Source organism: Panicum virgatum, chromosome 8K, assembly GCF_016808335.1.
Source record: "Panicum virgatum strain AP13 chromosome 8K, P.virgatum_v5, whole genome shotgun sequence".
NCBI lineage: Eukaryota > Viridiplantae > Streptophyta > Magnoliopsida > Poales > Poaceae > Panicum > Panicum virgatum.
The window spans coordinates 20,753,445-20,765,614 of record NC_053143.1 but is presented as its reverse complement, the minus strand read 5'-3'; the positions used below and the strand labels follow the sequence as shown (position 1 = coordinate 20,765,614).

The 12,170-nt window shown below is 44.9% G+C and overlaps 1 non-coding gene across 1 annotated transcript; it reads left to right on the top strand.

Annotated features, from left to right (window-relative positions):
• Positions 1 to 10,073: 10,073 nt before the first annotated feature.
• On the top strand, positions 10,074 to 10,180 carry LOC120646604. The gene has a single exon (XR_005664505.1). It is a non-coding gene; the product is annotated as a small nucleolar RNA R71 (small nucleolar RNA).
• Positions 10,181 to 12,170: the final 1,990 nt, after the last annotated feature.

Genomic DNA, 12,170 nt, shown 5'->3' with positions numbered 1-12,170 from the left:
ACCTTTTTGTGTGCCTATTAGTGTTTAGAGTCTTTTTCTTTGTGTCCTTTTTAGAGAGATTTATGAAGCATTGCACCACCCTTTGATTCTAAACTTGTGGCTAATTAACTTAGGCTAACTTTTTGTTTTGTTTTAGACCACCTCATCATGTCATATCATTTTATTCACTCACCCCGTGTTGCATTGCATACCATGTTGTTCGTCTCACCCTTGTATTGCATTGCATGTTGCATTTAAAAAAAACCTTTTTCTAAAAACATTGACTAGCCTCGTTTTTGAGATCCTAAAACCCTTAGGAAAACCACTCATAGAGCAATCCTAAAACCATAGGGTATGTTTTTCATTCAAAAAAAATCTAACTTTTGTTTCTCTCTAGTTTTTTTGAAACCACCTTAGATAGAATTTCTATACCCAACACTCTCTCTCTTCAAAATTTTTGTTTTAAGCCAAAAATATAGGAAACCCATAAACCCACTTCTAAAACCTTGTTAGCTCGGTTGCTTGATCCTTTTTCGATAAATAACCTTTTCATTGACAAAAGCCTCACTTCTTATGAAGTGTCGCGAAGGCTTTTTGTCACTCTTAGCAATTGTTTTTGAATAAGCTAGTTGCGGAACAACATCGAAAGGTCCTTTCAACCTTGCTAACACTTGTTTTTGCTAACATTGCATTTGCACTTTGCATCCATTCCATTGTCCGTGCCCTCATTTTGCTAGCTTGGTCTCAATCTTATTGATGTATGCTTTCCTATCCATGTAATGCTTATCATGATAGCATTTTTCTTTTTGCAATCTTGTGTAAACATGGTGTTTAGACATGATTGAAGACCATCATCATTTAGTTACCAAGCTATGAGGTTGCATTTGGTTGGTTTATAAGCTTTGCAATGCGCTTTATTTTTCTTGTGCTATGAAGGCCTATTGATCTTGGGATAGACATGGTGATTTGACCTTGGTTAAATAAGTCTTTGTGGCTATGGAGAAGTTCGGCAACCTAGTTGTAAACATGGTGTTTAGAACTAGGTGTAAACATTGTCTTTGTTTATATACCTTCCTCTCATTTGCATTTACACTAGCACACACGTACACTCACTAGTTTCGCTAAGCTAACTTTGCCACAAATTGAGATTTTAGGAATGGTAGGTTTGTTGGCATTTGTTTCTACTCCCGACCGTCACCCCGGGGGTAGTGTGTGTTCAAAATATTTTGCAGGCATGAAGAAGCGCTCCCATGAGTTCAAGACCAAAAGAATTTCAATCAAGATCGTCAACATCGTCGAAACCCGAGAAGGACACAGCTGTTTTCATCAATTTGCAAACATGTTTAGAGCTGTACAAGAAGCAAAAAGTTGATATTCAGAAGCTCCATCAAATTCTTATTCCAACGCATTCAAGATCAATAAATTTGAAGACCCGTACAAGGAGATATGGCAAGAACATTGGACGTTGCACGTTCTGAAATTCGTCGGGACAGATTGCAGCACTAGGATAAAATGGACACAACTCTCTTGTTCGGAATCAATTTTGGGCGAATAAGGACTCGTTGGAAAGAAAAATTCGTGCACTTTGCAATGGAGCAATGTTTTAGTACAGGTTCTGTTCTGGAAATTGAAAAAAAAATTCGTGAAGATGCGGCAGCAATGAGACAACAAGGAATTGAAGGTGGCGACGACGACGTGAAGCAATGATTGGGACCATGACTTAGTACAAGAAGAAGTTGAAGGAAATTGAGGCAACAAAGGTGAAGACACATTGAAGATGATATTCATACACATGAGGGAAGGACTTCAAGAATTTCAAGATGGTCCATCTTTTCCTTCCACGCCTAGCATCATGCTAAGCATGGGGGAGAATTTCGTGGACAAGGAAGAAAGATCTCATGGAGTAAGATAATCAAGGTTGCCACAAGATGCTCATGATTCTTCTTCCATGCTTAGCACAATGCTTAAGTATGGGGGAGGCCGCGCTACACTTCATTACGAGCATCGAGAAGGACGGTAATTCTTCCTCAACTTTCTCTTTTTCTAAATGCTTGTACATATATGCCTTCAACCATAGATGCAACCTTTGTATATATCTCTCAACCTATCACATGGCTTCTAGGAGGACAACCTAGTTTTGTTTTTGTTTTCAATAAGTGTAGGATCACCATCACTTTGAGCTCACCACATTGATACATTTTGGCAATGCCTTATGCTTATGGAAAAGTGATGAAAGTTGCTGCTTTGTTTTACCTACGCTATGTTGTATATGACTTGACCATTTGCTCTCAATTAAATGGAATTAAAATGATTAAATACCGGCTCTTTTATTTGTGGAGGTTAAATGACTAAATTCTAAACCCACATATTATATGTTGCTCTTGATTTAAGTCTACCGATGACCTTACACCTTGTGTTGTTTAATTTGAAAACTTAATTCCTATGCTATCTACATTTGTGAATCTCTTGCAAAGTTCTACCTACCAAAGCCTATAGAAGCATATTCTTTCATGATGAAACCTTTAGATTGCAAACTTATATTTTGATGAGTTGGATTAAGATTGATTTCTTTGGTATGAGACTAAGAAGCTGGTCATTCCGTTTTTTTTGTGTAACCTCCTTTTTGCTAGCCTATTTATCCATGCATTGTGAGTTTCTACTTCGGGAATTTTACAAACCTCGCTGGATATCCACCCTAAACCAAAAATATCTTTTTGCGATTACCTCCTTGACCACAACCCAATTTGAGTATGGATTATCATTTCGACGGAATCAAAAGAATCGAGGGCACCATATAAAAAAAAGTTTTGGGAGACAAGGCTCCCCGGAGATACTTTGATGCCTAATAGAATCGCGACTTGGCTTTGGGTTTGCTTTGCTCTTGCATGGTTTACCTAGAGTACATCAACTATCGTGTTCTTGTTGTTCGTTACCGATTATCCTCGTGTAGTGACAGTATGCGGGAGGGAAAGGTTTTGATCCTGGAACACACCTTCAAGCGGTTTTACGAAGAAGAAGGTGAATTTGAGATACTTACCCTAGCTAGTTGGTTCTCCCACTATTCATACTCGAGGACGAGCATTCATTCAAGCATGGGGGGATGACTGGGTAAGTATTCTATGTTATCAAAAGTTCTAAGGAGCAAAAAGAAAGAAAGAAAAAAAAGAAAAATGAAAAAAGGGGAGAAAAGAAAAAAAAGAGAAGAATAAAATGCTCCTTAGTTCTTTTTGGTTTCATTAATTTTCCAAGTTACTTTGAAGAATTATTCCATACTCAAATCTTCCAACCATGTGCAATCCGATAACGAGAACTTCATTTGTGTCTCGGGATCATCCATTTGCCACTTGCACATGTCCACCTATCTAAATGTGTGTGTTTCATCTTTCCCCCTCTCCAACATTATTTTCCAATGGCCTTTTTGACTAGTCTCGGTAATCCCATTAGATCTCTCTCTTAGTTTGACAATATTTCAGATATAATGTTTTGCTAGGATTGTTTTTACCTACCAAGCTCCACATAAGCCTTCCACTTTTACATATGAGTAGAATAGGTTGAAAACAATCTAATGTAGGCTTGAGCGACTTGATGAGATGAGTATTTCCATGATCTTTTGCAAGAGAACCTCACTTATGTTTGATATGCATTCTTTTGAAAACTCTTCACGATGAAACAAGGTAAAGGTTTGAAGTTCGCTTAAGTTTGAGAGCATTGCATTTATTTATTATTGTGGCTTGTTCTTTAATTGCTAGTCTATCTTCCATAATGAAAAAGTAGCCGGTCACAACATGAACTTAAATGCTAAATACTTGAGAGAGCAATATGTCTTGTTATGTATGACTAAGTGCAGAGAGGACATTGAGGGGCAACGCTGATTTCTTTATAAGCAAAGCTCCTGGACTTACTCGAGGACGAGCAAGGTTTAAGCATGGGGGGAATGTTGGCGCTCCTTAAGTATCCGTTTTATCCCTTGTTTATCCTTGATAATGGCATGAATTCAATATCAAAATCACTAACCGTCCTAACCCCGGCCTAATTATTGGTCATTTTCACATATGCACATATATTTTGGAGGAACTTCATTTTTGCAGGTTTTTGGCCTATTTTGGAGCATGAAATGACGAGGCCCGTGATCGAGCGCTAACACGGAGAAAGACGAAGGCCAAAGCCCAAAGGAAGGACCAATGCCCATGTTGATTCGAAGCACATTCATGCACATCCATCCTTCAAGAGAGCCCAAAGGACCAAGCCCACGAAGATGAGATCAAGATACTTCGGGATTAAGCAAAGCAAATGAAGATTTAAGGAAGGATTCCCTATCCTATCCTTTCCTCGAAGATATCTCCAAGATAACGACGTCCAAAGGGGTGCAATTGTGAAGGACAGAAACTCTAGAAGATGCGAGGAGTCTACACGTGAAAAATGAGACCGAGGCGAGCCCGAAAAGGGGTAGGCCGGCCGGCCTAGGCCTATGGGGCCGGCTGGCCCAGCCCGTTTTCGAGTCGGTTTGGCCTCCCCTTCGACCGGTGGCTTCCTCGGCTTATAAATAGCTCCCACCTTATTCAACTCGGGGCATCCATCCAACCAGAAGTCGACGAAAACCTAGGGCCAAGACCGGAGGGAGACGACGGCCGCCGCAAGTCTTCGAAGTTGTCTAGGAGATGGCTTAAGCCATCCCTAGCCGCCATGGCCTCCCTGCGAGGTTGTGCCATGGAGGAGTTCATGAGCTAGTTGGAGTCGTCAATGGTATGTACTCGGTGGTTATGATCCAAACGAATCTATTATGTGAGTAATGATAATCATGTCTTCCGAATCTATTAGCGATCATGTTCTCCTCTTTCGATTTCGTTCTTCTCTTTGGGTTCGCTTCATCTTAGATCTATTATCGAGATAGATCACTTAGCATGATCTTGTAGTCATGGTGGCTAGAGGTTCATGGCGGAACTACCAGAGGGGGTTCGACTTGCTTCAGGGTATTTCGTTCAAAAGGGGGGCGTCGTGACAGGCCGTCTCCACAGAGTAGGCGGAGTATCGAGGGATCGGATTGGAGATTTTGAGTTTAAAGATGCTTTTGATTGAGATGCATGATTTATCCGCTCGTTAGCTTGAACTACAACTAGATGACGATAGGCCTAGTCATATCTTTGGTTTTGCTATGATTTAGCCTATGTTCATGGATGAGATCAACCTTCACATATCACTCATATCTATTAAAGGTTTACCCTTTATTTGCAATCTATGCTTCATGTTAGGATAGATCCATTAGATTAGATGGAAAACCTTAGGTAGTTCTTTGTCGATCCACGGATTGATAAACCTTGGGGGAATACTCTAAGGGAAAAGCTACCACGAACCGTGCGCTTGCGGTATACAAATCAGGGGCGTTAGTGAACGTCAACAAGCACTACGGTTCCAACTGGGAAAGAAGTGTTCCCTTGGACGATGCCGTAGAAGGGTGCTTTGCTTGGTTTCAATTTGTCGGATATATCGAGTCCCATCTTGGTGATTGTGCTCATGAAGATGAGGTTTAGGCCACTGCCTCCGTCGATTAGTACCCGAGTGAGAATGGAGCCGGCTGCCACTGGATCCAGGACGAGTGGAAATTTTCCAGGTTCTGAAAAGCTGGTCCATTGATCTTCCCTTGAGAAGGTTATGGGTGTTTCACTGTGCCTTAGTGATTTTTGGACGGCTGGTTCCATCTTCAAAATTTCACGCCAGACCAGTTTCTGGTTTCTCTTATTGAAAGAAGAATCTCCTCCATATATCATGTTGACCCTGTTGGCGGGTTGCTGGAATCCCATGGTTCCGTCTTTGTCGCCATCTTCGTCGTCTTGTTTATCTTTCTTCTTTTTGTCTTCTTCCAATTGACGTTGTTGGAGAGACTAGCGAAGGTTAATGCACTCGAGGATCGTGTGCTTTCCTTTAGGATGTAAGGGGCAAGGTCTTTCGAGTAGCTTTTGGAAATCATCTTGCTAGTTTCCCTTCTTGCCTTTTTGTCCTCGTTCCATTGTAGCCACTGTATCCTCAGGCTTTCATTTCTTGTCGAAGTTGCGTTGGCCTTTATCTGGTCACGAGTCCCCGTTGCATTTCTGGTTGTTGTCCTCGCGGCGGGGAAAGCAGCCGCGTTCTTGTTCTTCTTGGTCGGCCCATGCAAGCATCATGTCCCGCAATGCTACGACCGAGCGGGGTCTGTTTCTCCCGAAGTCTTGGTATAGTTGTTGCGCAGCGAGGCCATTGTGGAAGCAGTCGATCACATCGTCATCTGGTATGTTGGCGATGGTGGCACGTGTATCAAAAAATCTCTTTATGTATGATCTCAGAGCTTCACCTCGCTCCTGTTTGCATAGTCGTAGGTCATGGCGAGTGGCTGGGCGATGAATCACCTCGCTCCTGTTTGCATAGTCGTAGGTCATGGCGAGTGGCTGGGCGATGAATTGAGCCTTGAAAGTTGTCGATGAAGATTTTTTCAAATCCTCCCACGAGTGGATCGAGTCGTGTCTTAAGCTCTCGAGCCATGTCACGGGGGCGGATTCCAGAGCTATAGGGAAATATATGACTTTAGTAGAGTTTGTGCCTCCTGCTACTTCGATAGCATTCGAGTAGATTCGTAGCCATTGTCTGGGATCTTGTTTGCCATCGTACTTCTTCAGATTTTGCATGTTTGTTGGGTTGAAACCGGTCGGGTACTCGGCATAATTTATGTTCTGGCTGAAGGCTGAGAATCTATCAGTTTCATCCACAGGTCGTCCATGACGTTTGGCGTTGATGATGTCCTGTGCGTCGTTAGGATATCTGTCATGGCTTCTCGAAGGGCCAGCATGACAGCTCTCATCCTGGTACCTAGGCTGGGGCCGGCCATGCGGGTGGTTGCCTTGATTTGCCTCCTGATGGCCCTTCTGTTTAGCAGGGGTCCGGCTGTTGTGGGAAACAGATGGAGCCGGGTTCTGTCTCCCAATCTGATACAAGGCATCTCTGGTCAAGCGCTGAATTCCACGAATTTGAGGAGTGTCTGGCAATGCTTGCATCAATATAGCTGCTTCAGCCAAGTTGATCAGAGGACTGTCGAAAGCATTGTCGGCTGCTTCGTCTAGGTCTTGTTGCAGATTTCGCGGTCCATGTGGAGCTAGAGCGCGCTGAGCTCGAGCAGTCGCGTTTTTACTGCGAGTAGCACAACGGCGGTTGCGTTGTCGCCGGCTTTCTCTATCTTGCTGGGATTCATCTTGCGGGGTGTTGACTGATAGCTCATCATCTGATATTTGGTCCAGGTTTTCATTGGCATATTGGTCAGCCCGAGAACCAAGTGCACTCCCTTCTCCGTGAAGCGAGACGTAGACTTGTCTGTCTGGGATCGAATGAGTCGTGCTGTAATCGACCAAAGCAGTATCGCCGACTTCTTCTCCTCTGACTGGAGAAAGAGGTCTACCAGACTGGAAGGGTAGATCCTGTAGGCGGGCTACAATCCGTGTGTTATTAGGCGTGCTGGTAAGTTCTGAATCCTTCGAGAAAACTACCCGGCTTCGCGGTGTGGCCAGTATGGTCAAGTTCCGGCAGCCGAGTAAATCCGAGTCGAAATCAAAATCGTCATCTGAGTCCGGGTAGGAGTCGAACAGGGGAGAAGTCCGAGTCCTAGTCTGGTCCCTTTGGTGAAGGAGTGCGGAGTACGATGTGGCTGAATTCTTCAGTCCGAAGGGAAAGCGAGTTGGTGTCGGGTCCGATAAGGACAAGTTCTCGATTTCCTTAGCAATTCCGGGGAGAATGATTTCCGCGGAAGTGATTTCGCCGAGTTGTTCTCGCCGAGGCGTCTCCGTGCTCACGGGGTTGATCAGATGGCTCGAAAAACCTCTTGATCCGTTGGCAATGCAGACCCACGAGCCGAACACGAAGGTGGTTCTGGCGTCGATCGTCGCGAAGCTGAATTCGAAGGATGTCATCGAATTCTTCTATTGATCTTTGGCGAGAGGCCACACGGGGGGGCGCCAGCTGTCGGCGTTTTACAGTCGGCTTCTCCGAGGAGTATCCCGAGGATAGTTGTTATGAATAGGGACTCGCCGAGATCAGAACGCGATGGTGCAAGGAACACAAGGATTTAGACAGGTTCAGGCCGCCGGAGCGTAATACCCTGCGTCCTGTGTGGTGGTTTATATTCCCTCAGGTATTGTTCGATCTTTTAGAGGGGTCCCCATTCGCCCTTATATAATCTGGGGGAACAGGGTTACATGGAAAGTCCTAGACGAGTACGTTTAGAGTCCTACTCCGAGTGGGTCGGGTAGTTTCCTTGTACTTAGGCTAGTTCTACTGCTGTTCGAGTAGTTACAGTGGAGGTAGGGCGTACCCATGCAGTACTCCCTACTCTAGATTATTCCACGCCCATGAGCAGTCCTGCTGCCCCGGGTCTGACAGCACGGGAATAGGATCCTCAGGTGTAGTGACCTTTGATTTACCCTTCTTCTTAGACCTTTTTGAGCTCATTGGATCTTCTTTCATAAGTGTCTTCATAAAAGGTATAAGACTATCTTTCTGAGAAGGTGTGACTTCGACTTCTTTGATTTTCTGAGGATTTGGCCCAAATTTGACTCGGATCATCAAGCATTGCTCCTTTTTGGGTCGGAAATCAAAATTCTCCTCTTGACCATTGATATGGAGTCGGATTTCTCCGGCCCCGACATCAATATGTGCATCTACTGTATTGAGGAATGGTCGTCCTAGAATGAGTGTAGTCTCCTTCTGATTATCCATATCAAGTACCACAAAGTCGACTGGGACAAAACAGTCCCGTACTCTCACTGGGACATCCTCAGCAATTCCTTCTAGGTGCCGTACTGAGGAGTCAGCCAATTGCAACTGCATAGGTGTTGGTGTCAACTCTATATAGTTGAGTTGGTCGAAGACCGCCTTTGGCATCACACTAACACTGGCTCCCAAATCACAAAAGGCTTTGTCGAAGTTCTGTGCCCCTATTGAACATCTGATAGTTGGGAATCCTGGATCCTTCTTTTTCTCGGGCAATTGTTGAAGTATAGCTGCACTGCATGCCTCAGTGAGCTTGATTACTTCAGTAGTCGGCAGCGGTCGCTTGTTGTTGATTATGTCCTTAATGCAGCGAGCATAGGTCGGAACCTTCATCGCATCCATCAAAGGCACGTTGATGTTCACTTGTTGTATCATCTCAACAAAGCGGCTGAACTGCTCATCTGTATTTGGCTTCTTTGTCCTCATGGGGAACGACAATACTTGAGTATCATAGAATTCATGCAGAGCCGTCTTCCCTTCATGAACCTTCTCGGGTTCCTCCTCCCGAGGTGGTTCATCTGCCACTGGGCTTGCCTTCTTCCTGTTGACATGGTTAGGATAAGGCAGATCTTGAGTAGTTTTACCTGCTCGTGTAGTTATCGCCTTAACATTCTCCATAGCAGGGGGCATGGCGGCAGCCACTTGAGCTAGTTGAGTCTTAATCATCTTGTTGAAACTCAGCGGGTTCTTGATGGCAGTGGAGAATCCGTCCATCTTGGCATGGATGGTCTCCATAGATTTGTCTAAAGCGGCCAACTTCTTCTGAAGGGACTTATTGATCTTCGCTTGGTCGTAGACAAGATCTCTCTAGGTAGGCTAGTTAGGATTGAAAGAACTTGAATTTCCATTACCTCATTGGTAGTATGGGCGTGGTTGATTCCACCCCCGACCTCCTTGTGGACGAAACCCATTATTGCCATTGAGGAATAGAGCTTCCTCTTGTGTTTCTGGGCAGTTGTCACCCGAATGTCCAGCATTCCCGCAGACCTCGCACGTCATGCGAGTTTTCAAGGCTTGAAGTGTTTGTATTTGAGCCTTAATTATCTTGGGAATAATCCTCAAATTTCTTGAGAAGGAGATCAATCTTCATAGCGAGCATGTCGGCCTCCTTGACGGAGTGCATACCTCACTGGCACAGTTGGAGGCAATCATCGCTCCAACCTTGGTTGGAGACAATCTTCTCAATCAATGATGTAGCTCTTTCAATGGTCAGCGAGAAGAAAGCTCCACCCGCAGCGGCATCCACATGATCATGGGATGACTGTGTCAACCCATTGTAGAAGTTCTATAGAATAAGCCAATTGTTCATTCCATGGTGCGGACACGCTAGAATGTACTCCTGAAGTCTCTCCCAAGCTTCAGGAATTGACTCATTTGATGCCTGCTGAAAATTTGAAATCCGACCACGAAGAGCATTGGTTTTGCCCGTCGGGAAGAACTTCGAGAGGAACGCCTTCGCACATTTGTCTCAAGTGTCCACAACAGCCTTGTTAGCATAAAATCACTGCTTTGCTCTCCCCAAGAGAGAGAACGGAAACAGATGGTGCCGGATTGCATCTTGCGATACACCCTTGATAAAAAAAGTACTGCAGCGCTCCAAGAACTACTGGACATGAGCGCTGGCATCCTCATTGGCCTTGCCACAGAAAGGGCTGGCCTGCACCATCGTAATGAGACCCGTCTTGATCTCGAAATTTTCTCCTCCGGTGTTAACCTCGGGCCCAGTAGGGACTTGGTTAGCAGACGGAGCAGAGTAATCACCGAGTGTCTTCTGGGCCATAGCTCTAGGAGCTGACGATGATGCGATGACTGGTTCGGCTGCCGAGAGTAGTCTCCGAGGTGATACGAGACGAGCTCGCGTCCTCCTCAAAAGTGACTCTGGATCGGAATGAAAGTTTTGCGGCAAGTCGAAACCGGTCATACACTACCCCCATACCGAACATGGAGGATTACTCGGGCTCGGACAGAGCTGTCACCACCTGCTGGCTACCTCTACAAACCGTGGGTATAGTTGACATCCAGCAACTCTTAGCTAATCTAGACACCATGTCTACACTAGTAAGGGATACTCTAGTGTCCCCCGCGGAGCCCCTGCCCTCCGGATGGACAGACATCACACTAGAGCAAACATACGAATACTAGAGCAGTTGATAGAGTTCTAAGAACGATATGATAACCATCTCAAGCACAGGGCAATCATGCAATGCAAGCATTGAATAATAATACAACCATGACAAGAAGCATATACCCGATAACTCAGAACATACTTCGAGCAGATATCGGTAACCATAGTCTAATTCTATTACAAACAACCAAATATTATAAGAGAGAGCTAAAGATGAACCCATACCAGACTCTCGTGCAGATCCGGCGACTCGAAGACTCCTAGAATTCTCCTAAACTCCACTAAGCCTAAAGACTATGCAAGAAATGCAAGAGAGGAGAGGAAGTGTGGTGTGTGTGTGTGTGTGTTCTCATTCTCTACTCCCCCCTTATATTTATAGCAGGGAGCCACGAGTGACAAGCTGCCATTCCTCAGCAAACCGATGTTGTGAGCTAATGAGACATCACCACGTAGCAAGCCTAAGGCAGTGGGGCCCACGGGCTGGTCGGCCGGCCTGCCAGTGGCGCCAACCACACCCAACTTCCTCTGGTGGGCTGTCCTGGGCTGTCTTGTCTGGTCCACGCTAGTGCTGGCCTGTCTTGAGTGGATTTGATGTGGTTCTTGGGCTACACTTGGTCCAATTGAGCCTGAATCGTCGCTCTGATAATTTCTGTGATTTTATATCAGGCCAAAGTGTGCTTGCAACCTGCATATTAGCTCAAAAACACAACTCGCTCTGGTTAAGGGACTTTATTGGATAAAGATGCGTGTAAGAAATGCAAACTCTCATGATTTTTGATCAAGTTGACGCCTGGAAATGATCGTTAGTGAGCGTCAACAATGCATCGCAAGGATTTGAGAGCATCAGCCAAATCGTGAGTCGCATGACAGGAGAGACTCGATCCTACGAATCTAAGAATCCTTTTCAGAAGAAAATAAATTATGTAGAATATTCCGCTAATGATGATTCTGATGAGGACCTAGAAATGGTCGCATCGGCTGAGTGGATTCAAAACAACAAGAAGCCGGTGACGTGTTTGTTCGGAAAGAAGGAACCTGAGTCCTACGAGTTTGACATCACCAAAGCCGACAAGATTTTTGACTTGTTATTGTCGGAAGGGTTGATTAAGTTAAAGCCATATCACAAGATCCCGTCGGAAGAGGAGCTCAAGAATATGAAGTACTGCAAGTGGCACAATGCCACGTCGCATGATACGAATGAGTGCAAAGTCTTCCGACAGCAGATTCAGTTGGCCTTTGAGCAAGGAAAGCTGAAATTTGAGACTCCCAAGAGGACGAT